This window comes from Mastomys coucha, unplaced genomic scaffold, assembly GCF_008632895.1.
Source record: "Mastomys coucha isolate ucsf_1 unplaced genomic scaffold, UCSF_Mcou_1 pScaffold21, whole genome shotgun sequence".
Classification (NCBI taxonomy): domain Eukaryota; kingdom Metazoa; phylum Chordata; class Mammalia; order Rodentia; family Muridae; genus Mastomys; species Mastomys coucha.
The window spans coordinates 101,486,761-101,510,192 of NW_022196904.1; the positions used below are offsets into that span (position 1 = coordinate 101,486,761).

General features: G+C 44.3%; 1 protein-coding gene across 9 annotated transcripts in view; it reads left to right on the forward strand.

Annotated features, from left to right (window-relative positions):
• Positions 1-19,915: 19,915 nt before the first annotated feature.
• The window catches only part of Tead1 (TEA domain transcription factor 1), a 228,578-nt gene continuing 225,061 nt past the window's right edge, over positions 19,916-23,432 (forward strand). For 7 of the 9 annotated variants that reach the window (XM_031387909.1, XM_031387910.1, XM_031387912.1 and 4 more), the window contains exon 1: positions 20,146-20,318. The gene's annotated coding sequence lies outside the window, so the exon portion shown is untranslated. Of the gene's footprint in view, positions 20,319-23,432 lie in introns of all 9 variants that reach the window. The other 2 variants (XM_031387919.1, XM_031387922.1) reach the window with 2 other exon arrangements.

Genomic DNA, 23,432 nt, shown 5'->3' on the forward strand with positions numbered 1-23,432 from the left:
ACTGGGCTACTATCTCAGCTTCTTTTTCTTTCTTTCTTTTTGTTTTTGTTTTGTTTTTTCTCTGTATAGCCCTTGCTGTCCTGGGACTCACTCTGTAGACCAGGCTGGCCTCGAACTCAGAAATTCACCTGCCCCTGCCTCCCAAATGCTGGGATTAAAGGCATGCACCACCACTGCTCGGTGTCTTTTTTGTCTTTTGAGGCAGGGCCTCACATAGAATGTGATCCTCCTGCCTCCACCTCCTGATTGTAGAGGTTCATGCCACCACAAAACAGACCATAACAAAGAAAGGAAGGAGAGAAAGAAAGAAAGAAAGAAAGAAAGGAGGAAAGAAAGAAAGAAGGAAAGAAAGAAGGAAGGAAATGATTCATAAATAAATGCATGTTTGTGCTTGTGGCTGTCATCTCTCTCTCACTCCACCAATGTGATAACTATCATTTTTAAATAGCAGTTTCTAATCTAAACAACTACCAAAGCTGCCTATAGGGAGCATCTTTAATGAGGTCTGAATGAACCTGGGGTCACACCAAGGTGCCATTATCGTCACAGCCTTCAGCATTAATGGACTCCTGCAGTCCCCTGCCTCTCCTCTGAAATGGCCTCAGCTTGCACAGTAATGAAGAGTGAGCAGCCACCTGGCTCAAGAGGTCCTGTTGCCCAGAGCACACTGGATGCCAGGTTTCTTGGGCAGCTCTGATTCTGTAGATTCTGTCATAGTTCAGATGCACACGGACTTTTGTCCGAGCTCCTGTCCCCAGACGGGTTGTGGAAATTGTGGGTGCAAACCTTTCTACACGTGTATCTCTTTGGTGTGCATGGACCAAGCCGGGGCCTGCAGAGCTGCTTTGAAGAGAAGCAGGCTCCACTTCACAGCTTTATCTTCCAGAGTGGGGTCCTGGAGGGAGATCCCAGGACAACAAAACTGAATTTCTTCTTCCTGTTTCTTTGTGTTTTGTTTTTTGATTTTCTTTGTTTTGTTTGCTCTTTTAAAAAAATATTTAATTAGTTAGTTTTTGAGTTTTTCAATGTTCAAAAGGCTCCATGTTAAAATCCCACACCCAACTAGCAGTCCTTGCTGGGATTCAAAGCACAGCCCCCACCTCCTTCCAGGAGACTTCCCTCCTGGGCATCCGGTCTCCTGCCTTCTTATCTAGCATTCTTTCCCAGCCCTGCCCTGGATACTGTCACAGGCTCCTACCAGCCTTTTGATTGCTGGCCCTGCTTGCAGCATGTGACAGATAGCCTGCTTGCCTTTCTCACTTGGAACTGTGGAGCAGAGTCCTCCCCTGGATCCTGTGCTATTATTTGGAGGACCAATACCTCTGCCAGTTGGTTCCTGCACTCTAAGCTAGGGCTCCACTCTCCCAAGACAGTGGCTCCGAGGCAGTGCCTTCGAACCCTTACACACAGGGACAAGATGGTAGCGACAACCCCAACTGTGACATCCAACCACACATGGGCATCTCTGGGAGTTTTGTATATTTGGTTTCATTTTGGTTTTCTGTTTGTTCATTGTTTTTTGTTTGTTTGTTTGGTTGGTTGGTTTTTCATGACAGGGTTTTTCTGTGTAGCCCTGGCTGTCCTGGAACTCACTCTGTAGACCAGGCTGGTCTTGAACTCAGAAATCCACCTGCCCCTTTCTCCCAAGCTCTGGGATTAAAGATGTGTTGTTCATTGTTTTAGAAACACTAAAGTTCTAGTGTTATAAAGTTCTAGAGTCTTATACAGCTCAGGCTGGCCTTGAACTACTGATCCTCCTTTGACAAGTAGACCACCACACCTAGCTTTTTCTCTTCTTCTTTTTTTTCTTTTTCTTCTTTCATTATAACTTCTCTACAAAAGGTCCCATTAAGTAGCTCAGGCAGATCTAGAACTTGTTATATAGCCCAGACTGCCCTTGAACCCCTGATCTTAATGCCTTAGTCTTCAGGGTGCTAGGATGTGAACTACTATGCCTAACAAAAGAACGTAAATCTTGAACAGCTCTTATATCCACTCCTACCTCTATGGTTTTCTACTAAAGGGGGAAATAGCTATTAACCAGGTAGACAGGGTATGGTGGTGGACACCTAAACTCCTAGCATTTGGGCAGCAGAAAAGGAGAAGAAGATTTGAGGCCTGGTTGATCTTAGGGAGTTCCAAGCCAGTTAGGGCTCCTTTAAGACCCCAGGGATGGCTAATCCTCATCGTTAACTTGATGGGATATAGAGTCATCTAGTAGACACACTTCTGGGTGTTTCTGGGAGGCTGTTTCCCAAGAGATTTAACCCAAGAAGGGATAAGACTCTTCTGAATATGGGTAGTACCATCCCATAGGCTAGGGTACTGGCATGAATGGAAAGGAGAGAAAAGTGACAGAGCTAAGCATCACTTTCTACTGGCTAACTGGGACCCAGTGTGACTAGCCACATCACATTTCTGCAGCCATGCCTTCCCACTGTGGAGTACTGTATCTCCTTAAACCGTGAGCCAGAACAGTCCCCTAAGTTGCTTTCTCTCACAGATACCCCAAAGAAAGAAACAAATAATGGGATTCCTCTTTCCTTCTCATTATAGGAGGCTGTGGATTTACCTACCACTCCCCATCCAATGCCATTAACCCAATACTAGAAGCTCTACTATACAACGAAACAGCCAAGAAGACCATGGTTTTCCTTTCATTCAGTGTGTACTTCGTGTTCAATATTGTTCCACACATGGTAAGCTATGAATACCAAATAAGCTGCCACCTCCCTAAAACCACACCAGCCCTACTTCATGTGCCCTTAGGATAAGTTTTCCATACAGAAAGCATTACAAGGGGAAAAGAGAGTCAGGCAGTGATGGCACACGCCTTTAATCCCAGCACTTTGGAGACAGAGGCAGGTGGATTTCTGAGTTTGAGGCCAGCCTGGTCTACAGAGTGAGTTCCAGGACAGCCAGGACTACACAGAGAAACCCTGTCTCAAAAAAACCAAAACCAAAACCAAAACCAAAACCAAAACAAAACAAAACAAAACAAAAAAAAACGAGAGGAAAAGAGGACAACGACTCTCCTGTCCCTTCTCTGCATATAAAGGCATGGCTCACCTACAAAGTGGGTCTCCATCCCAGTTTTGGTGGAATAGAGCAGAGGCTGTGTGTGGGAAGAAGACATCTCTGTGGGCATGTATGGGAGGAACTGTCTAGAACAGAGGGTGGGAACCTTTACACCTAGTCACTGTTCTATTGCTGTGAAGAGACACCATGACCAAGGCAACTCTTATAAAAGAAAGCATTTAACTGGGAGCTTGCTTTGAGAGTCAGTCCATCAACATCATGCCAGGGAGTACACAGGCATGGCGTTGCAGTAGTAGCTGAGAACTTTGCATCCTCATCTGTAGAGGGTGGGGGGAAAGGCGGTGACGGGGGGGGGGGGGGGGAGAAAGGGCCTTGAGTGAGCTTTTTGGAAACCTCCAAGCCTACCCCCAGTGATACACCTCCTCCAACAAGGCCACACCTCCTAACTCTTCCCAAAATTCTACCAACTGGTGACTAAGCATGCAAATATATGAGCCTAAAGGGGAATTCTCATTCAAACCATTACACCACCTGAGAACACGAAAACCTTCAAGATGAGATGAAGACTAATGAAGAGGAAGGCTGTTTGCTCAGTAGCATGGGTAAAACAACAGAACAGACAGAAATTTGACAGAACCAGGGCAAGAGGCCTGCTGTGACTAAGTCAACACTGAGAATCCAGAAGGCATTGCACATGCTCAAGACTACCTCACATGTAGGATGTGGGGCTGGACTTGAAGGATACCCCTGGGCTTCACATAGGCCATCAATACGAGGTGAAGGTTTGCTTGAATAAGCAGCTTAAAGCCGGCCTGAGTAATAAGTTCCTTTGCCTCAGAGGGACAGCTACTAAGAGGCTGAGCTTAAAAATAAAAGTCACACTAAACCACTGGAAGTCTGGGAGACTGTACATACATACATAGGACTTCAACCTCTGTGGAGCCTCAGAGAGGAAGCTGGCGAGTTCTGAGCCCCTAGCTGAATGTGGAGCAATGTAAACTTCCTGAACTATGTGAGCAGACTGTTATCCACACAAGCATCCAACGTAAAAGGTAAGTTTCCGGTCTGGCAAGTAAAAAGCCAGAAACCTCCCTCCTAACAATGACAAAAAGCTAAGTAAACTGGAAATTCAACCCCTTCTTCCAAGGTCCGTTAGAGCAGTGACGTCATATAGCAAGCCTCTGCTCCCCAATTGGAAAGACTTATAACACAAGAGAAACACAACAGAGTCACATCTTACCAGGTCTGTAATCCAAAAGCTGAAACTTCCCGAGTGGTTCTGCCAGGATTGAGCACATCTGCACTAGGTTGATAAAATACCGCAGGGTCTGAGATGGGAGCCTGGGAGATGAAAACTCCAGGGACACCCCGTTCTTGGGGCTCCCAGACTCCTGTGAATTTTGCATCCTGGAGCTCTAATAGGTTCTCATGGTAACTGTCCGAGAAATGCCACCCCCACCCCCAGTAACCATGTTGAAATACCAAGCACATTCCAATCTTCTTAGCAACTTCTGCCCCCGGGAGAAATGATTTAACTAGAGCCGAACCAGCTGGAGGTTTAGCAGAGCAGAAATGACAGGGGAAAGAGAGAACACTCAACTCCAGCTGGCTCTCGCCTTCCACGGGGAAGAAAAGAAATACCAAAGTCCAGCTCCTTCTAAGCCTGCACATGGGCAAGAACCATACCCAGCCCACTCCTGTCTCTTGCCCAAACCAACAGGGGCTGCTGGGAAGTATTTGTGATGTTCACAGCCTAAAAGCACAGGCTCACTGTGAGACTGAGAGCTACCACAGCCTAGAGAGTCCTGCATCATACCCAGCTTCTTGCAACCACCTTCGGAGAGAACTTAGGTGACAGTCTCTTCTACCCTAGACATCATGTGCAACGCCAACTATCAAGAAAATAATTACAGGGTCTGAAGAGTCAGCTCAGTGGTTAAGAGCATGGGCTGTTCTTTTAGAGAACCTGGTTTAATCCCCATTATCCACATGGCAGCTCAAATCTATCTGTAACTACAGTTCCGGGATCCAATGCCGCCTTCTGACCTCAGGCGTCAGAGACACACAAGATGCATGTATGTGCATGGAGGCAAAATACCCATACACAAAGATAAACAGATTTTGTATGTGTGTGTGTGTGTGTGTGTGTGTGTGTGTGTGTGTGTATGTGTGTGAATTACTAACTGGGCATATTGCTTCGTTGCTGTAATGTCAGCACTCTGGAAGTTGAGGTGTTGTGAGTTCAAAGCTAAGGCCACAGAGTAAGACTCTCTCTCTCTCTCAATCAATCTCTCTTTCTCTCCCTCTCTCTCTGTCTCTCTCTCTCTCTCACACACACTATACTAAAAGTTAAAAAGCAGATTCTGAAGGCATCATGAGTATGCTGGGAACTGAATTCTGGTCTTCAATGTCCCTAACTCTGGTTAACAATGGTAACACGTGCACGGATTTATTTATAGGTCAACTTCTGCTCCAAGAACTTTCTGCCCTATAAACGTCTTCTGGGCTTTCCTTTTTCCCCACAGCCTTTGGAATGACATTACTCCCCTCTTTCCAGTCTCCTCATCTCCAGCCCGCTAGACTTCTTTTGTACATGACTGTTCAAAGGTTCTAGCTCTATTTGTTGAAAGTCCATATTTTCTCCATCCTGGGTACTTGACATCTTTGCCAAAGACAGGCTGATCACCTTTACCTGGGTCTGGTTTGGTACTACCTTCCTTATTTTTCACCAACACTACACTGCCTTGATTACTGTAACCTTATGGAGAGCGTTAGAGTTGTCATAAGTTGTGTTACTTTTCAATAGCTGTTGATAAAATACCATGACCAAGGTAACTTATGAAAAGAAGCGTTCAATTGGGCTTACAGTTTCAGAGCATTGTTGTCTATCACGGCAGAGCAAATGCATCATGGCAAGAACAGCTGAGAGCTCACACCTCCAACCTCAAGCATGCGATAGAGAACACTAGCTTAAAATGGTGTGAGTCTTTTGAAACCTCAAAGCCAGCCCAGTGACATACCTCCTCCAACTGTACCACATCCTCTAATCCTTCCCAAATAGTTCCACTAACTGGGGACCAAACATTCCAACAAATGGGCCTATGGGGCCATTCTCATTTAGACCACTACCCAGTGTGAGAGTTAACCATCTTCCACAGGCAATGTCTGTCTTTTCTGTAGTGTTGGATACTGTGGCTCATTTCTCTCTCCACATTAACTTTAGAACCTGTTTGTTGGCATTAAAGACATGGTTCAGTGGTTAAGTGCCAGTACTGCTCTTGCAGAGGACTCGAGTTTGACTCCCAGAACCCACATAGAATGGCTCAAAACCACCTGTAATGCCAGCTCTAGAGAATCTGATGCCCTATACTGGCTTCCTTAGCCATCAACACTCATGTGCACACCCCTGCTTCATATATACATATTTTAAAACAATAATATTCTTTCGGAGGGCTTTTTTTTTCTTTGAGACAGGGTTTCTCTGTATAGTCCTGGCTGTCCTAGAACTCATTTTGTAGACCAGGCTGGCCTCAAAGTCAGAGATTCACTTACCTCCTACTTCCTGAGTGCTGGGATTAAAGGCATGAGCCACCCATACCCTCTCAAAGGAAATATCTTTTGTGTTGGTTTAAATGAAAATGGCCCCTACTGGCTCATTGGGAGTGGCATTATTAGGAGGTGTGGCTTTGTTGGAGGAAGTGTCACAGTCGGGGTGGGCTTTGAGGTTTCAGAAGCTCAAGCCAGGCCCAACGACTCTCTCTTCCTGCTGTCTGCCAGATATAGAACTCTCAGCTACATCTCCAGCACCATTTCTGCCTGTGTGCTGCCATGCTTCCACCATGATGACAATGGAGTAAATCTCTGAACCATAAGCCAGCCTTAACTAAACGTTTTCCTTTATAAGAGTTGCTGTATTCGGCCGGGCGGTGGTGGCGCACACCTTTAGTCCCAGCACTTGGGAGGCACAGGCAGGTGTATTTCTGAGTTCGAGGCCAGCCTGGTCTACAGAGTGAATTCCAGGACAGCCAGGGCTAAACCCAGTCTCAAAAAAACAAAAAAACAAACAAACAAACAAACAAAAAAAAAAGCGTTGCTGTATTCATGATGTCTCCTCAAGGCAATAGAAACCTTAACTAAGACATGTTGTAAAAGTATAGTATCAGTTTATTAATATATATAAGATAACTTGCAGAGATTTTCTTTATTCATGAATCGCTGTCTTATAGTAGATGATTTACATTTGCATAATAAGAACTAATAAAGATGAAAGAAGTCAAGATCAAAATCCAACTGAAACTCAATGGAACAGCTAAATGTGAAGAGGTATGCAAAATCGGAACGGCATGACACTTGCATCATGTTACTAATCAGATGGAGAAACGTGTCAGGAAGTAAATCTGAGCGGCAACTCCTAACACAGCAAATTCAGGAATTTAAAAGTCTTAGAAGTGGTCATATGCTAATCTAATTGACGGTGGCTGTGTAGGTTTTAAATGTGGAACTGGTAAGATGTGCAGGGGTTTAGTTATAGGACAACTTTCTGCTCCAAGAATTTTCGTCCCTATAGACTCCTTCGGGCTTTCTTTTCTCCACTTCCTTTGGGATGACTTTACTCCTTGCTTTCCAGTCTCCTAAGCCTAAAAGGTTAGCTTTAGATCTGCTTCTTTTCTCACATGGGTTGGCTTGTTTATACTTAACACAATGGCATATGCCTGTAATTCCAGGACTGAGAAGGCAGAAGCGGGGGATTGCTGCAAGTTTGAGACTGGCTTCCTTGAAACTTGAAAAAGGGCACATACACTCTTGCTAGAAATGACACTGTTATACTGCTAGGCCGCATCACAGAGAGGGGGCAGCCCTTCCAAGAGTCTCCAAAGGTAGTCATAAAAGTTTAGAGGCAATAGCTTATAATAACAGTACCAGTATAGTATTGCCAAAAGTTCTTTTTTAAAAAAAAAACCAAACATTTTTTAAAGGGTTATTTATTTTATTTATATGAATACACTATAGCTGTCTTCAGACACATCAGACGAGTGTACCAGGTCCATTTACAGATGGTTGTGAGCCACCATGTGGTTGCTGGGATTTGAACTCAGGACCTTCAGAAGAGCAGTTAGTGCTCTTAACTGTTGAGCCATCTATCCAGCCCAGCCAAAAGTTCTTAAACTGTACATGTAACACTTTACGGAACCAGACATAATGGCTCACGTGTATAAATAATCCCAGCACTCAGGAGTCAGAGAGGAGGGAGGCTTGTCATGACTTCAAGATCAGCCTGGACCACACAGAGATCTTGTCTCAAAACAAAACACAAAACTATCAATCAAGGCCAGCCTTAGCTATATGAGACCTTGACTCCAAATAAATAAGTAAATGAAATTAATCCAAATAAATTAGTTAACATGGCAGTTGTGGGATGGAGAGATGCTCAGCAGTCAAGACCACTTGCTGCTCTCGGAGAGGACCCTGGGTTCAGTTTCCAGCATCTACACAGCAGCTCACAACAGATCTATTACTTCAGTTTCAGGGGATCTGATACCTTCTTCTGATCTCCATGGGTATCAGGCACACATGTGATGCACATACATACATGCAGGCAAAACACTCACACTGTAAAGTAAAATAAAATAAATCTAAAGGAAAAAGTTCTACCAGTCAATAAAAATCAATATAGTAAGAAAAATTAGAATTATACAAGATCTGAATAGATATAGAAAAGAGCGCACGCCTTTGATCCCAGCACTTGGGAGGCAGAGGCAGGCAGATTTCTGAGTTTGTGGCCAGCCTGGACTACAGAGTGAGTTCCAGGACAGCCAGGGATACACAGAGAAACCCTGTCTCGAAAAAACAAACAAACAAACAAACAAAAAACAATAAAAACAGAAAAGATATTTGAGAAAACTAAACTCTTTACAGATTAAGAATAGACAAGAACTTCCTGAAAATGCCAGGCAGTGGTTTCACATGCACCTTTAATCCCAGCACTCAGGAGGCAAAGGCAAGTAGCTCTCAGAGTTTGAGGCCAGTCTTGTCTACAGAATGAGTTTCAGAACAGGTAGGGTTACACAGAAAAACTTTGTCCTTAAAAACAACAAAAAAGGCCAGGCAGTGGTGGCACAGGCCTTTAATCCCAGCACTTGGGAGGCCAAGGCAGAGGCAGATGGATTTCTGAGTTCGAGGTCAGTCTGGTCTACAGAGTGAGTTCCAGGACAGCCAGGGCTATACAGAGAAACCTTGTCTCGAAAAAACAAAAAGACAAACAAACAAAAAACCCAACAACAACAACAAAGAAAAAACAAAAAGAACTTCCTGGGCTGGTGAGATGGTTCAGTGGGTAAGACCACTGACCATTTTTCTGAAGGTCCTGAGTTCAAATCCCAGCAACCACATAGTGGCTCATAACCACCTGCAATGAGATGGGATGCCCTCTTCTGGCGCATCTGAAGACAGCTCCAGTGTATTTATTTATAATAATAAATAAACCTTTGGGCTGGAGGGAGCAGGGATTGAGCGAGCAGAGTTGACCAGAGTGAGCAGGGTTGACTGGAGCTAGCAGGGCCAACTGGAGCAAGCAGAGGTCCTAAAAATTCAATTCCCAACAACCACACGAAGGCTCACTACCATCTGTTCAGCTACAGTATACCCATATACATAAAATCTTTATATATATAAAAAAAAAAAGAACTTCCTGAATGTGAAGAAAAGATCATGACAACCCCCACCCCTGGTGGTGGTGGTGGTGGTGGGGGGAACGACAAAAAAAACCAACCTACAAAATTTAAAGACAACAGTAGAGGCTGTGGGCGAATAGGGCATTTGGTGCTCATATACTGCTTGTGGTAATAGGAAACAGCACTTTTTCTGCATAAACTGTTTTAAAGGTTTTGTGTAAAGTTAGACATAGACCTAATCTATGAACTAAGTGTCTGTAGTCTGAGTAGTACCCCACAGAAATAAAACTTAGGAAGTATATGATTGCTCAAAATTCAAAAGCTTAAATGGTCATCAGATAGGAGAATAAAAATTTATAATGTAATAAAAATATTTTCCTGGGCTAGAGAGTAAGTTGTCGGAGCGCTAGCCTAACATTCATAAAGCCCTAGGTTCAGTCCCCAGTACCCCCAGCACAGTGTCTCTCTTCTGTAACTCCAGCACTTGGAGGTAGAGGCAGGGGAATCAGGAGTTCAAGGTCACATTTACCTATACATACAGGCCACTCTGGGCTCTAAGAGACTCTGCTTGTAAGTGACACAAACAAAACAAGCTATTGATGTAGCTCAGTGGTAGAGTGCTTACCCAGCATACACAAGGTCCTGGGTTCAGTCCCAGCACTACACATATCCCCTAAATAATAAACAAACAAACGAAACATCAACAAAAACAAACAGAAATCTGAAAAGTATCTAAAGTTACAATGACTGCAAAACAGCCATCAAAAGGGAGAACACAGGGCGCATAATTACTCAAAGGTCTTAGTTACGTAGACGTCTAAGACATTCAATCACCTTACAAACCGGAGTGGTCAGATCAAGGCTGGCATTTTCAAGCCTATGGCTGTTGTGGCAAGAATACCAGGAGCAAGTGCCGGCAAGGAAGGAAAAGCAAGGAAAAAGAGGAGACCTAGAACCCATTACCACATCAAAGTCATGTCACAGGGACCTCCTACTAGCCCTTCCTTCTTCAAGTTCCACCACCTCTAAAAAGTGTCATCCTGGGGACTAGGACTTTACCATGTGCAGCATTAAGCAATGCTGAAAATTCAAAATAAAGAATTAATTCCATGCAAAAGATGGGTTTTAACAATATTATTAAGCCAGGTGTGGTGGCTCAAATTGTAACTCTAGTACTCAAGAAGCAGAGGCAGGAGGATTGCCATGAATTCCAGTCCAGCTGAGATCACAGAATGATATTCTATCTCAAACAATAGCAGCAGTCACGTTTCAACATTACTAGCAATTTTAGTAAAATGAAGGTAAGGAAAATAAACTCTTGTGAAATATATAGTTATTTATAAATTACATGTATATTAGTATATTAATCATCCATAACAAAGCCATTAGTAAGATTCCCATATACTCATAATAGTCTAAATCCATTGTTACTGCTATTTAGCAAATTTTGTCTTTAAAAATAATCATTCCTTTAGGGGTAAATTTAGTCTTCAAAAATTATTACTTTAGGGGTGGTGAGATGATGACTTGGTGACTAAAGATACCTGCTACACAAGTTTGATAACCTCCAATATTTACAAATATATGGTCATGATGAAAATTTCAAATCAATTGTTTGTTTGTTTGTTTGAGACAGTGTTTGTCTGTGTAGGAAACATGGTGGAAAGAGAGGAACAACCCCAGAAAGTTGTCGTCTGACCACTATACACGTGTTCTGTTTACAGTATACTTACCCACAACAAATTAATAATTATTTTTTAAAAAATATTTTGAAACAATTACTCTTAGGAGTTACATCCCTTAGGAGCTTTGTTGTTGAGAAGCTTGCCTAGCGGTCCTAAGGCCCTGAGATCAATCCCCAGTCCCGCATAAATCAGACATACTGATACACGTCTGTCATCCTAGCACTTGGAAGGTACAGTCAGGAGGATAAGAAGTCCAAAGTCATCTTTGCCAACACATGAGTTTGAGGCCAGCATGAGTTGCATGAGACCTAATCTCAAAAAAATATTGTGTTAGCCGGGTGGTGGTGGCACACACCTTTAATGCCAGCACTTGGGAAGCAGAGGCAGGTGGATTTCTGAGTTCGAGGCCAGCCTGATCTATAGAGTGAATTCCAGGACACCCAGGGCTATACAGAGAAACCCTGTCTCGAAAAACAAACAAATATATATATATTAATTTGAGCAGGGCAGCTGTAGCATACATCTTTAATCCCAGCACTAGGGAGGATCTTTGTGAGTTTGAGGCATGTCCAGTCTACAGAACAAGTTCTAGGACATCCAGGGCTACACAGAAAAACACTGTCTCAAACAAACAATTGATTTGAATTTTTTTTTTTTTTTTTTGAGACAGGGTTTCTTTAAGTAGCCCTGGTTGTCCTGGAACTCACTCTGTAGACCAGGCTGGCCTTGAACTCAGAAATCCACCTGCCTCTGCCTCCCAAGTGCTGGGATTAAAGGCATGTGCCACCACTGCCCGGCAATGATTTGAAATTTTTATCATGGCCATATATTTGTCAATATTGGAGATAGCAGTGATCTTTATCTTATAAAGTTAGCCATTTAATATGTGGTCTTTCCTTTGTGTTCTATAGTGGGCTCAGAAAATATAAGCACAAGGGGATACAGAGATGGCCCAGTAGTTAAGAACACATGTTGCTCTTGCAGAGGACCTGGATTTAATTCTCATCACCCACATGATGGCTCCCTACCATCCATAACCCCAGTTTTAGGCTATTCAACAGGCAGACATGTGGTACACATACATGTGTGCATACAAAATTTTTATACATGTAAATAAAATATTTAAATGAATAAATGAATCTTTTAAAAATATATAAAAGAAAATATAAACACTTGTCTAGAAGCAAATATGATAAAATACTAGCAATGTGCAATTCTGAGTGGTGAACCCAGGCTTGGTTATAGTAATCTCTGTGTTGTATGGTAGGAACAGTCTAATTTTTTTCCTAACTACTAAGTGGATAGTTTATGATGTGTGATGGGTAGTATTTATTTTCCTATGTATACTTTTTCCAGTTATCTAAAAATTTAAAATAGTTAACATTTCCTTTTCTTGAAATAAAGCAGTAGAAAAAAAGCCTTCACAAAAGAAAAAAAAAGAGAAAAAAGTGTGTTGAAATGAAGATTTTTGAACAGCTGGGACTTGTGTGGACTCGTGCAAGCATTCAAATATTTAAAGAAAAACTGACCAAACAGGTCTTGTGAGCCATTCACAAGCCTCTGCAGGTAATGAATGAGGTGGGCTAGGGGGTGGATTGGGGATGTTAAATTAAAAGAGAAGACGGGAAGGATCTAGTTTTAATCATACAATGTGACATGAACTACAAGAAAACTTGCCTCAAAAATTAATGAATACGTTTTGAAAATATGTAATGCATATATTAATACATGTTTGTATCTGTTGTTGCAGCTTGTGTAGTCAGTAAGTATCCTGGTCAGCTCAAGGGGAGGATTTCCATCTCCTTACCATTTCTTTGCATTTGGAGCCTTCAGTTTGTCCAATCCAGGTTTTTATATAATGCACAGTAGGCTATTGCAGCCAGCCCATCACCGTGACTTGCTTTGCCCAGTAAAATAAGATATTTGAGAACTGACTTGAGATCTTTTGACACTGACTTTTTAAAAATACATATTACTTTTTATTTTTACTTACATGTAGGTCTGTGTTTGCGTATGTGCACCACATGAGCACAGGTGCCCATGGAGGCCAGAAGAGAATGTTGGGTCCCCTGGAGCTAGAGTTTCAGGTGGTTGTGAGCCACCCTACATGGATGCTGGGAACTGAACTGGAGTTTTCTAGAAAGTGCTTTCAAACACAGAGTCACCTCTTCAGCCCCTGACATTGACTTTCTTATTACTCTGCATAAATTCTCACTTGAGGGGTTTGGTATGATACTTTAGCACGTGCATGAGTGTATACTAATCAGGCCTGCCTGTACCTTTCCTATTCTTTTGTTGTTGTTTGTTTTGTTTTGTTTGAGACAGGGTTTCTCTGTATAGTCCTGACTATCCTGGAACTTGCTCTGTAGAATGGGCTTGGCCTCAAACATAGAGATCCGCCTGCTTCTGCCTCCTGAGTGCTGGGATTAAAGGCATGTGCTACCACTGCCTGGCTACCTTTTCCATTCTATAGTAATTACCAGTCTACATTCCAATCCACTTTTGTTAGTGGTGGTGGCTGTGGTTTTTTGCAGGGGTTACTTATTTGTTTTTGTTTAAAAACAGATTCTCATTGTTTAGCCCAGGTTGGCCTGGAATTTGCTATGTAGATCAAGTTGGCTTCAAAGCTCACAAAGATCCACTTGCTTACCTGAGTGCTAGGGTTATCTTACTGCAAATGACAGGGTCTGCTTAATTTTTCACTGTGTAAACATACTATATTCCTTTATTCATTCACCCACTGATAAAGATGAGGTTGATTCTATTCTTAGATACTTTGGATAGTGCTATGATAAATGTGGGCATACAGTTATCTCTGTGCTACTCTGGGCATGGGCTTAGGATTGCTCGACACTGTACTCTTCAAGGCAGTGTCTCTTACTTTAGGCGAGAGCTCCATAGCTAGTCTAGCCAGGCAGCCTGCTCTGGGGAGGCCTGTATTGCCTCCCCAGTGCTGGGTTTACAGACAAGGCAACATGCTCTTCCAGCATTTATGTAGGCTTTGGGAATCTGCACGCCACTCCTCATACTGCACGGCCAGGATTTTATTCATTAAACCATCTTCTCAGGCCTCAAACGAAAAGAAAAATCTGGCATGTTGAGACAGTAATAATGGAGACTGATCTAAGTGCAGAGATGGGCTACTCTGAGCCAGAGGGAAAGGTAAGAGACATGTTATCCTGGGCTAGTCCTATGTCCAGTGGGCTTGGGGCAGATAATTGGTTTAGAGACTAACGTGGGACCAATAGCTCAGAAGACTGATAGGAGGAGAAAACACAGTGCTTTAGTGGTCCATCTGTGTTCAATACTTAGCCCAGGCTGGCTTTGAGCTCTGAGTGATCCTCATACAGTAGTCTACATCGGCTGTTTCAGGTGTTGCATATAGCTAGAACATATTTATTCTGTACAGGAGTGCCAAGTAGTCTATTAGGAACTGGAGATAAGATTATGGTAGGTAAAGGTGATAGAAGTCTTTGTAATGAATTCTTCGAAAAATATTTTAAAAAATTTATTTGTGCCGGGTGGTGGTGGTGCACACCTTTAATCCCAGCACTTGGGAGGCAGAAGCAGGTGGATTTCTGAGTTTGAGGCCAGCCTGGTCTACAGAGTGAGTTCCAGGACAGTCAGGGCTATACAGAGAAACCTTGTCTCGAAAAACAAAACAAAACAAAACAAAACAAAACAAAATTTGTGTTTCTCTCTCTCTCTCTCTCTCTCTCTCTCTCTGACACACACACACACACACACACACACACACACACACACACACATGTTTCCTAGCAGTTTCTCATGAGATCACCAACCAGAACCACTTACCTGAGCCATTTCTAAATCTATCTCACAAACAAGAATTGATAATAAGTGATAATTATTATTAACATTATTATTATTGTTTCAAAATAGCAAGTTTTAGAGAGATTTTTGTCACACAATCTGTAGTTAGCAAGCAATACAGTAATCAGTCATCAGGGGATAAAGTAGAGAGGCTCAGAAATACCTGTTTTGATGAAGCAACATTTGGAGAAGATTCCTTAGGTAAAAGAGGGAAAGCTATTTTAAGGAACTAAACACCCTATGGGCAAATGATAAATCTGAGGAATTAAAAGTGGCCTAGCATGGGACAAATATATAGAAGAAAGGAAGGAAGATGCCTGAATATGCACAGTGGGAGGTCAGGTCATTCAGGGCCTTAGAAGAACTTTTATTCTTTTTGTTTTGTTTTGTTTTTGAGACAGGGTTTCTCTGTGTAGCCCTGTCTGTCCTGGAACTCACTCTGTAGACCAGGCTGGCCTCGAACTCAGAAATCCACCTGCCTCTGCCTCCCAAGTGCTGGAATTAAAGGCATGTGCCACCACTACCTAGCTTTTTTTTTCTTTTCTTTTCTTTTTTAAGTATGGATCTAGGGCTGGAGAGATGGCTCAGTGGTAAGAGCATTTGTGGCTGTTCCTAGGACCTGGGTTCAGTTTCTAGCATTCACACAGTGGCTCATAACCAGTTCCAGGGGATTGGATGCTCTCTTCAGGCCTCTTCACTCACCACGCACTCAAGTGGTACACAGACATACATGCAAGGCAAAACACCAGACATACAACAAAAAACAGCCAAGTGGTAGTAGTGTAAGCCTTTAATCCCAGCACTTCGGAGGCAGAGGCAGAAGGATCTCAAATTCAAGGTTATAGCAAGTTTGAGGCCACCTCAAGCTATTTAAAAGACTGTCTTAGGAAGAAAGAAAGAAAGAAAAAAGGAAGAAAGAAAGAGAGAAAGAAATAGAGAAAGAAAGGAAAAAGAAAAAGAAAAAAAGTTGGATGTGATATAGGTGGTGGTGCATGTTTTAGTCTCAGCACTGGGTTAGTAGGGTGGTGGGGTAAGGCAGAGGCAGGTGGATCTTTCTGAGTTTGAGGCCAGCCTAGTGTACATAGTAAATTCCAGGTCAGCCAGGGCTATCTAGTGAGAGACTGTCTTCAAAAAGGAAAGGAAAGGGGGCTGGCAAGATGGTTTAGCAGGTAGGGAGCACTGACTGCTCTTCCAAAGGTCCTGAGTTCAAATCCCAGCAACCACATGGTGCTCACAACCATCTGTAATGAGATCTGATGCCCTCTTCTGGTGCATCTGAAGTCAGCTACAGTATACTTACATATTATAATAAATAAATCTTTTTTTTTAAAAAAAAGGAAAGGAAAGGAAGAAAGAAAGAAAGAAAGTGAGCTTAATTAGTAGAAACAAATTATTGTTAAAATGTATTTTAGCTTGGAAAGAATTAACTTTCTTAGCCATGCCCTTAGGGTTCTACCAACCCAGAGGAGTGGGAACCTCTTTCTTAGAGAGATGTGTCAGTGTCTTACCTTCTTGGTTACAAGTTAGCTGTTAGCTTCTTTTAGGGGAAGGCTTAAGGGAATGGACTTCTTGTATCATTAGATAGTGTAAGGTTGCTACATCTCTGGGTCAGGGGCCCCTTCAGGCTACTGGTCTCTTAAGTTCTGTAGAATGCTGCATTGGCGATCCTGAGAGGCATGGCTAAGAGCACCGAGTCTTAAGTGGAACCGTCTGGGTTTACATCTTTGGTCTGTATTTACTAAGCACACAACCCAGACCAAGTTATCTTACTTTTCTGGTTCTCAGCTTGTCTATCTATAAAATGATAATAATAAAAGTACTTAACTCAAGGCTGGGAAAGATGGCTCAGCAGTTAAGAGTGCTTACTGTTCTGTTTTCAGTGCCCAAATGATGCAGCTTACAACTGTTTTAACTCCTGCTCCAGAGGGATCTCACTCCCTTTTCTGGCCTCTGTTGGTACTGAACTCAGACTAACGTTCCCTCTTCATATACTCATAATTTAAAGTAAAATCTTAAAAAACAGTACCTAAGTCATAGTGGGTCAGGTGAGGCAATGCAAGGGTGGCACGTAGAACAGTGCCTGGCAAGGTAGTGCTTTCTATTTCTTTCAGGAGTGAGAAACACAGGCTTCAAATATGAATCAGAAAGAATCTGGATTTAGGCTTTATTTTCTATCCCCTGCTTGTCCCTACATCTTATTTCTCATCTGCATAAACTGGGATAAGAATTACTACTTTGTACAGGTGCAGTGTGGATTAATTGAGATGGTAAATGCAAAATACTAGGGCTAAGAATGAATTCGACTCATGAAAACTGCTATCATTTTAGCAGGTGGCAGCTGCTGTTTCCACCCTCAGATGGGTTCAATGGCTCATAGCTCAAAACTCATAGGTCCTATGTATTGACCAATGGGGAGATGAGAAGAACACAAAGTATGGGATAGATGGGTAGAGAGATGACGCTGGACTTCCTATTTGTGGTGGATCCTAGACAGAATAACCTTAGCTGAATGAGACCTAGCCACTGTCTCATATAGGTGAGTCTGACCAGAAACACACAGAAGCTGTGAACTAACAGACCAAATACATATGACATAGCTGGACCACACGGCTTCAGGGTCTTGGGCAGGAGACATCTAGTTAACGGGTGTTTCGCACCCCCAACCTCCCCCCCCCACACAGAGCTTTTGTCCCCCTTCCTCCCTCTCTTTTTCTTTTTTGTCTCCCTTCTCTTCCTCTTCCAGACAGGATCTAATTATTTAGTTCAGGATTTCCTCAAACTCTCACCAATCCTCCTGCCTCAGCCTCCTGAATGCTGGGATTATATTGCCACTGTGCCTGGGTCCAGCTGAAGAGGCTTCCTTGGAGAAAAGATTTTTAGCGTACGTATCAAAGCATGTGTGTGTTGATGGAATTAATCTGTAGAAAGTACAGGCCAAGGAGTTATACCTTATCATGATTAGCCTTGGAAGTTTGGCCAAGGAATCTTTTTTAACTTAGTAGAAATGAGAGAACACCAAATTGCCAGGAGCAACTGGAGCCTGAAGGGTAACCGGCCTGTCACGGACAAGATAAATACTGGTTTAGAAATGTACCCAATGGTAGACTAGTCCTGCGATCAGACTTAAAAACAACAACAACAACAACAGCAACAAAACCCCACTTATTTATTTATGTATACGAATGTTTTACCTGCATGTATGTACACCATCTTTGTGCCTAGTGCTCCCAGAACTGGAGTTACAGACTGTTGAAAGCGACCATGTGGGTCCTGAGTATTTAACAGGAGCCTGGTCCTCTGCTTAGAGTAGCAAGTGCTTTTAACCGCTGAACCATCATCTCTCCAGCTTCTTCTGCTCTCCATCTTTATTCAGTGATGTTATGGGAGGTTATGTGGAAAAGAGAAACACCTGCCGGAGTTCTAAAGGGAAAATAGTTGTATATTTTTCTAACAGTCTGCCTGGGTGTATGAGGTTTTATTGTCAACCTGTCACATTACTGCATATTAACTAGAAATAATACACATTCGTATTTGATTGTGGCGGACATCTACACAGGTGAGAAGTGATAGAATGAATAGGATTAAACAAATACACACTGATGCGTACAAGTTGATCTGGAAAATCTGCTCGAAAATTAATACCCCAACTGGATATAATTTTGGTTGACATGGCGTGGGGAAGAGCTGGGTAAAGTGAACAAAGAATGTCTCTGTATTACTTTTTACAACGGCATGGGAGTCTTCAATTTTCTTGACATAAAAATTTAAAAATGCATTAATGAGCGATATTTTTGCCTTAAAAACGCACTGGTAAACGTTGTTTCCGAGCAAACGCACTCAGCGAGTCCCATTCGCTTTCCTGAGTTATGCACACTCCAGGAATCCTCGGGCACAAAACAGGCGCCATTAGTTTGTTCTGAAGCCAGAGCTGAAAGAAGGAAGTCCCGGTGCGGGAAGGGCCGGCTCCTTTCTGGGAAACTACGGACTGCAACTGGCCCAAACTGCCAGCATGTCTGTCCCAGCCTCCGTTAACTTTACCCGAGTTTCTGAAGTACTGCGGCGCCGTCCACTCCGAAAACAGAGATCAAACCGTTTATGATTGATTCTCATTTTCTCCATAAAGGGACAGTACGAAGCTGCTTTTTGCAGCCAGGCAATACTTTACTTATTTTCTTTAACCGGGTGCAGGATTTCTGTAGACTCAACTCGCAACACGAGTGAATTTCACTTCTAGAAAGACTGGGCAGGAGGCGGGCGAGGACTCCGCGATGCTCCAACCCGGAGTTCGCAAAGCCCAGAATTTGCGCGAGCACCGCGAACTTGGGTAAAGCGAAACGGCTTGAGGAGTGGCGGGCTGGGGAAGCCGCCCACTCCGGCCTCAGTTTCCTGAAGAGCTAGCTCCCTTCCAGCCTGGGAGCGTCGTTGCCTACGCACACCAGGAGAGGGTAAACTGAGGCACAGCAGGCGGAGGGCGCAAACGCCGCCTTCCTAGTATCCGGCCGCCCCGCCTCGGACCGCACAAAGCCCTGAGCCCGCGCCATCGCGCGCGGCTCGCTCCCCCGTGGGCGCCAAGTCCCGCCCCACGCGCCCCGCCCCGCACCATGACGTCACCGCGGCGGCAGGCCCCGCCCCACACCGGGCCCGGAGGCATGACGTCACCGAGGCCCCACCCCTCCGGAGCGAGTTCGGTCCTGGCGTTCATTTCATTCCTGTCCTCATTCCGCACATTCTTCGCATCGCTCGCGCCGCGCCGCGCCGCCCGAGCCGAGCCGAGCCTCCGCGGCCCCGCCGCCCGCCGCGGGCGCCCCCCAGCACTTCGCACACTCGCTTACAGCTCGCGGGGAGTCCGCGCGCCGGGGCCCGGGCCCGGGGCGGCCGCGGCGGGGCGCAGGCCATGCGCTGACCCCCCAGCGCGCAGCGTCTCCGGAGCGCGGGCAGCTGCCCCGGCGCGCCCTGCCCGTCCCGGGAGCCGGCGAGGCCGGGTTAGGGCTGCCCGGCGCGGGAGTACCGCGGGGAGTACCGACTTGGAGTAGCGCGGGGGCGGCGGCCCAGCGCCCCGAAGTTTGCCGCGCCCGCTCGGGCGGCCGAGGTAAGTTGTGCGCGGGGCGGACTCGGGGGCGCGGGCTGTCTAGGCGTCACCGCGCTCGGCGCTTTGTGTGCGGCTCCCAGAGGGGAGCGGCCCCGCCGCCCTGCAAGTTGGGCCGCAACCCCGCGCGGCAACAGGCGGCCCCGCTCGCCTTTCTGCGCGCCCCTCTCTCCAGCGTCCCTCTCCCGCGCACCTCGCTCCTTGTCTGGGAAGCGCCGAGTTCGGCGCGATCGCGGGTGGGGAGAGCGTCCGGCGCGCAGCCTAGAGCCTGCAGCCCGGTGACTCCCCCGGCGCCCGGCCCCTTCGGGGTCCGCGCCGATCCGGGCTCCTCCTCCCGGGAGATGAAAGAGGGCTCTCTCGCCCTTGCCGCCTCTCCAGAGCTACAGCGGCCGCTGCCGCCGCCGCTCCAGTGCACATTCAAGTGGAAAATTTTCTGGAGTCAGCAGAAACATTGTGTCCAAAAAAGACTGAGTCGCACTTACCACCAAACCCGGGAGTAGACTCTCCCTGGAAAACTTCCCCTCGGTAGGAAATACTGGGGGATTTGTTTGCTTATTGGAGGAGAAACGATCCCCAGGAGGGCCAAAAAAAAAAAAAAATATGGGGACACTTTTAGCCTTTGTTCGCGGCAGCACCACTTGTTTTCAAAGTCTAGGGGCCCGTTTGAAAGAAAGTTCAACTTCTAGGAGTTTCCTTTTTCTTTCTTAATGCATTTTTAAAAAATAATCAAAGCTACATTTTAACAAGTGGAAAACAATGAGGGGCTCACACTTCACTTATCTTCTTCCCATGAAAATAAAACCCAGACTAGTTTTCCTTGGTCTTAATCGTCTTTCTTTTTAAGGATTTATTTAAAGTTGAATGGTGTCACCCGTATAAAAATATTTATGAAACAATGAAATACCAGCCACCAGCGTTTCTCAGGAGGATTGTTAAGTTCTTAGAAGCTGTCTGTGATTTACAGAAATGCAAATTGATCTCAGCGCTGGAAACTTACAGACAGATATTCCAGGAATCGGTAGTGTAGAAAGGCCGGGTTTTAAAATAGCGCTATTTGAAAGGAGCTGAGGTCCTTGGAACAAAAATGGTCTGTAAATACGATCATATTTCAAAATAGTGAAAGGAAAATATTTTAATTCCTACAGATAATGCAAAGTAACAGAATCTCAGTCTCCTCCATGCCTTGTGGCCTGCATTCGTTCTGTTAGTTTAGGTGGTCTGGTGGCTTAGCGTGTGCTGAGTGCCTGCAGGTGGTTCCCCGGGTGGACAGATCCTTCCCGTTAGGGAGACTCGATCTACCCGGAGCTAAGGGGTAGCTTGTCTGTGCAAGCCTGAGCTCTTGGGTGGGGGCTAATCTGCCTTGAGACTGGGGCTGGGAATAGTCCTCAGGCTGTACAGACTGTGCCAGGGGCTTCCGCCTTTCAGCGGAGTCTGCGCTTTTCTGTGAATAGCAGGATCTTTGGGCCCGGGCGCATCTGAATGCTTATAAGGGCCAGACTTAGATCCAACTTTGGTAAGAATCTTTCCTCTTTAGAAGGAAACAGTAGACCCAGTTACAGCATGACTCCGGAAAGACAAATGCATTTAGCTGAACCTTTGTCAACAGCAAGGTTTTAAATTGATGATTTTAAGGGGGAAAGGCGTATTTTTCTAATCTCAGTATTTCCATAAATGGTCATAAGATATTTTTATGTAGTAATTCTTTGAATGTGTAACTCTGTGTCGGACTCTTAGGTTTCAGGTTTTCAACAGAGTTTGCAATTCTTTTATTTGTTGTTTGTATAAAAAAATGAGCTGATAAGCTGTCTCCATTACTGAGTCTTGCTCATGTCCTTAGTAAACCATTTTATTTTCTGTTTAATGGCAAGTATTGTTTAAATTGAAGATTTAGGGAAATAGTAGAATACTTTTTATTTTTTAAAAACAAGTTTGAAACAAAGCCAGAGAGACACTTTGCCTTTACAAAAGAGGTTAAAAAAAAAAAAAGAAAAAAAAAGAAAAGGAAAAAGAAAAAAAAGGGTGGGGAGAAGAAGGGGGAGAAAGAATCTTTGTGTGAGTCCCTTTTTTCCTGGGGTTCTTTATAAATTCCAGGGAACATTCTGGGGTTATTGGAGATTTTGTACAAGCAAAGGCCAAGACTCCCCAGGACATGTATGTAGCTAGTGACCTTTAATTTGAAGCAGGCAGACATTGTAGCATAGTCTGACCCAGGCTCCACTGACTGAATGAGTAACTCTTGCTTGTACTGTGCATACAGTGTATGCGTCCCATTCTCGATTGTACTGTGGTCCATGCAGTGTGTGTGCTCCCCTTATAGCACTGTGAAATCATGTGGGTTGGTCTGCAGGGGTCACCTGGTGGCGTGCTGGCTTCTTGCCCCTCCTGCTTTCTCTCCCCCTCTTTGCTGTTTACAGCTAGGATTATATGCTCACATACTTACTTTGGATTCTGGCATCTCCTGATTTGGGAAGACGACAGAAAACTAAGAAAAAGATAGATTTTTTTTTTAAGTTCAGTAGTGCATAGTCTTGATTTTAGTTGGTTCTGACGATATGCTGAAGCAAATATTAGAAGGTATATCTTTATGGAACTATCTGTGTCTAGACTGTTTGGCATCATATTGTCTGCAGAAAGGTATGTAACAAGGGCAGTCGAGGGAATGGAAACCCCAACCATGAGACAGGCCGTCAGCAGCATTAGGAAGTTGTTGCTGGCTTTGGAACTAGATAGATTCCCCTCCTCCGCCCCCAGTCCATGGTTGTACAAGAAGAGCCTGAACATCTGTAGGATTACTTTCCTCTCTAATCTCATGTGTTATGGGTTAATTGTGAGTGTAATTAAACTGCTTGCAAATGGAAATTGTGATAGTGTCTTAATCACTCCAGAGGTCCATGCAGATAACTGTACGATCCAGTGGGCTTAAAGAGAATAACCATATCTGTGCAGGGAAATTAGGGCCCTTGTTTCGAAGCTACCATTTTAGGTGTTTGGTTCTGTTTCCCCATAAAGGGAGTATAAAAGCAGAAGTATATGTATGTGTTTCTGAGTAACAGCCGTTCCAACTCCGTGGAGTGGTATAACTTTGGAATAGGGTCTTTTTTTTTTTTTTCCCCCTTT